Source organism: Muscardinus avellanarius, assembly GCF_963383645.1.
Source record: "Muscardinus avellanarius genome assembly, chromosome: X".
NCBI lineage: Eukaryota > Metazoa > Chordata > Mammalia > Rodentia > Gliridae > Muscardinus > Muscardinus avellanarius.
This window is the reverse complement of record NC_137792.1, coordinates 68797694-68802325: the sequence shown is the minus strand read 5'-3', so window position 1 is coordinate 68802325 and position 4632 is coordinate 68797694.

The window sequence follows — 4632 nt, the reverse complement described above, 5'->3', positions numbered from 1 at the left end:
GAGCCTGCCGTGAGGCAAGGCCAGTACTGGGGCCTTCCAGACTGGGATCGAAGCTTGCCGAGGGGTTAGGTCGTTGCCGGGCCAGCAGGCCGGGATTGGAGCCTGACATGAGGCAGGGCTGGTGCTGGAGCCACCGAGGCCAGGATTAGAGCTTGCCAAGTGGTTAGGCCAGTGCCGGGGCCAGTGAGGCCGGGATCGGAGCCTGCCATGAGGCAAGGCTGGTGCTGGGGCCTCCAAGGCCGGGATAATAGCCTGCCGAGGGGTTAGGCTGGTGTCGGGGCCAATGGCCAGCATTGGAGCCTGCCATGAGGCAAGGCCAGGTTCTGGGCCTCCGAGGCTGGGATCGGAGCCTGTGGATGGGTTAGGCCGATGTCGGGGCCAGCGGCTGGAATCGGAGCCTTCCATGAGGCAAGACCACTACTGAGGACTCCGAGGCCGGGATCAGAGCCTGCCAAGGGGTTCAGACAGTGCTGGGGCCAGTGTGGCCAGGATTGGAGCCTGCCGTGAGGCAAGGCTGGTGCTGGGGCCAGCGAGGCTGGGATCAGAGCCTGCCGAGGGGTTAGGCCGGTGCTGGGGCCTCCGAGGCTGGGATTGGAGCCTGCCTTGAAGCCAGGCCGGTGCTGGGGCCACCAAGGCCGGGATCAGAGACAGCTGAGGGTTTAGGCCAGTGCCAGGGTCAGTGAGACCAGAATTGGGGCCTCCCATGAGGCAAGGCTGCTGCTTGAGCCAGTGAGGTCTGGATCAGTCCACTGGGTAGCCAGGCCACTACTGGGGCCATCAAGAGTGGGATCAGTACTTGCAACATGGCATGCACAGAGAAATATTGCAGGAAAAAAAAGATGCTTCCCCTAAATAGCAATAACTAGGAGGAAAGGGACAACAAGAAGAGGTCGAGCTATAGAAATGGCCCTATAGTGAAGCAATTAAGGTGACCAATCAGAGGGTATGGAATAGGAGAGGATGGAGCCTCTTTAAAACGTGGGATGTACATAAACAAATGTATCAAAGTTAATCACCAAACAAGCATGGGATCGAGGGAGGGAGATGGAATGGGATGGGGGCTGGATGAGGGCTAATTGGATGATGTGTGCTTGTATATCCTCTCAAGTCTTGTATTCCAATGTGATATATGATTACAATGCACCAATAAAAATAAATTTAAAAAAAGAAAAACACACTTCAGATCCTCAGGCTTCACATCTGTGTTTATGCTATTTTTGTGCCTTATTAATTTGGCTTACTCCAAGATTCTTTTTTTCTGGTTCAGATATAGTCTTCTCCATTCAACTTAGATACAATCTTAATGGTCAGTCCTGTTTAAAGTTTCTCTGCCTTAAGTCTGTATCTTCCATGAATTAACTCTAACTCTCTTACACCAAGATTACATTTTTTATATTATCTACTGGAGGAAAATGTATGACAGGATCATTATGGAAGTGGTGGATGCGAGAAGTTCTTTACTTAAAAGGATGTCTGCCAACTTATTCCCACCAGATGCCAGTCATTGTCTGAAGGGAATTAAACCTAACAAAATACAATTACCTGTTTGACTTGAATAGGCACATAATATTTAAAGGAGCCAAATTTGAGAAATAGATTCATGTTACTGTTTACAGGGACCAAATTGAAATAAAATTATTTGCTAGAAGATACTTATTGTTGCACTGATGTAACCTTATTTGTATAGTTCATATTTTAAACATCTGCATTTGTAGATAAGAAAATGAGTCTTGTGGTAAAATGCATTTTGGTTAAAATTACTCATTTTCATGATTCAGACTTCTTCCAAATTAGTAATCTCTTGATAGGAGTCCAACTCTTGCTTTGATATCCCCCATTTCATCACAACTGTTCAGACTAATTAAAAATGTAATGTAACTATAGATTCATGTCATTTGCAAACAGATAATTTCACCTTTTCTTTCTCTATCTGTATTCTTTTAATTTCTTTCTATTGATTGATTACTCTGGCTATAATTGAAATAAAATATTTGAAAGTACTTTATTGTATAGAATGGTGATAATGGGCATTCCTGTCCTTCTCCTGATTTAAAGAAAATATTTTCAATTTTTACCCATTCGGTATGATATTGCTTTTGCTTTTTATCACATTTTACCTTTATGATGGTAAGTTTCTTCTATTTCTGATTTTTTAGTGTTTTTACTCTGAGTGGGTGATAGGTTTAGTCAAATGCTTTTTTTGCATCTATTAAAATGATCATGTGATTTTTGTCCATGTTTCCATTTATATGATGAATTATGTTTATTGATTTGAATATGTTGAATCAAATTTGCATCCCTGAAATTATGTCAATTTGAGTATGGTGACAAAAATAAATAAAATAAAATAAAACAAATTCATCCATTTTGAAAAAAGAAGTAAAATTCTTCACAGACAACATGATTGCATATAGATAAAATACTAAGGCAGGCACACATAGACAAAACCTAATACAGATAGGTTAATTCAGAAAAATTGCAGAACACAGGATCAACATAAAGTTAACAGTTATATATCCATATACTAGTGATGAAATAAAACATTTTATTTCATAAATGCATGGATGTATTTATAATTTAAAATAAAATCTTAGTAGCAATCTAAAAATGAAAAAAAGATTTGATTTGCAAAACATAAAAATAATAAAATGTTTTTATTCCCAGGAATAATCAACCATTAACGTTAAAGGCTGGCACATTGAAAATTATAAAATGTGGCTGATAAAAAGCACAAATAAGTATGAAGACATATTTTGTTCATGGATTTATTTTTTTATTTTATTGAAAGTAAATGTTATACATTTTATCTGTATTTGGTGCCCTCCCCCCCTCTCGTTTCCCTTCCCCGCCTCCCGATACTTAATATCCGGGCTAACCTTGCTATATTCGTACTTTTACACATATTTGGAAATAGCCACTCATCAATCAAGTTCAGCCTCCTTCCTCTCTTAGTTTTCCATTCAAATTTTCCTGAAATTTCCCTTCCATTATCTGGAGTCCCTCTGGCATCCCCAATGCTCACTCATTTGGATATATTAGAGGAAAAATATGTCCCTTTTCTTTCTGTGTTTGGCTGATCTCGCTTAACATAATGCTTTCCAGCCCTTTCCATCTTCTTATGAATGACGTGATTTTGTTCTTCTTTATAGCTGAATAGAGTTCCATTGTGTGTATTTCCCATAACTTTGCAAACCATTCATCTGTTGATGGTGATGTGGGTTGTTTCCAAATTTTGGCTATTACAAATTGTGCTGCTATGAACATAGGTATGCATATGTTGCTGTAGTTCTCTTTCAACCCCTTTGGAAAAATACCCAGGAGTGGTAAAGCTGGATCGTATGGTGGATCTATTCCCAGTTTTCTAAGGAATCTCCACACAGATCTCCATAGTGGCTGAACTAGTTTGCACTCCCACCAAAAATGTAAAAGTGTTCCTCTTTCCCCACATCCTCACTAGCATTTATTAGTGTTTGATTTCTTTGTGCTTGCCAATCTGACTGGTGTTAGATGGAATCTCATTGTAGTTTTGATTTGCATCTCCCTGATGGCTAATGATGAAGAACATCTTTTCATGAATCTATTGGCCATTTGTATCTCTTCTTTTGTAAAGTGTCTATTCAATTCGATTTCCCATTTCTTGATTGGGTTGTTTGTTTTGCTAGTGCAGAGTCTTTTGAGCTCTTTGTATATTCTGGATATTAGCCCCCTATCGGAGTGGTGATTGGTAAAGATCTCCCATTCTGTAGGCTTCCTCTTTAGGTACTTGATGGTTTCCTTTGACGAGAAGAAGCTTTTTAGTTTGATGCTATCCCACTTGTTGATTATTAATTTCCTGAGCTTTGGAGGTTTTGTTGAGAAAGTTACTGCCTGTACCTATAAGTTGTAGAGATGAGCCTATGTTCTCCTCTAATAACTTCACAGTCTCTGGTCTGATTTCTAAGTCTTTGATCCATCTTGAGTTGATTCCTATGCATGGTGAGATATAGGGGTTTAGTTTCATCTTTCTACAAATGGATAGCCAGTTCTCCCAGCACCATTTGTTGAAAAGGCTGTCTTTTCACCAGCGTATGAGTTTAGCACCTTTGTCAAAGATTAATTGACTGTAGGTGTGTGGATTATCTCTATTCTGTTCCACTGGTCACAGTATCTATTATTGTGCCAGTACCATGCTGTTTTTACTACTATTGATCTATAGTATAGTTTGAAGTCTGGGATTGTGATGCCCCTGCGTGATTCTTGTTGCTGAGAATTGCTTTGGCTATTCTGGGTCTTTTTTTCTCCACATAAAGTTCATGATTGCTTTTTCTAGGTCTGTGAAGAATGTAGTTGGTATTTTGATGGGAATTGCATTGAATCTATAAATCATTTTTGGCAGAATTGCCAATTTGATGATATTTATTCTGCCTATCCATGAACATGGAAGGTCTTTCCATCTTCCAAGGTCTTCTTCAATTTCTTTCTTTAATGTTTTATAGTTTTTGTTGTAGAGGTCTTTTACATCTTTGGTTAGGTTTATTCCTAGATATTTTATTGATTTTGAGGTTATAGTGAATGGAATTGATTGTTTTATTTCTTTCGTTGTTAAAATTCTTTGTTGGTATAAAGAAAAGCCTCTGATTTCTTTAGGTTGAT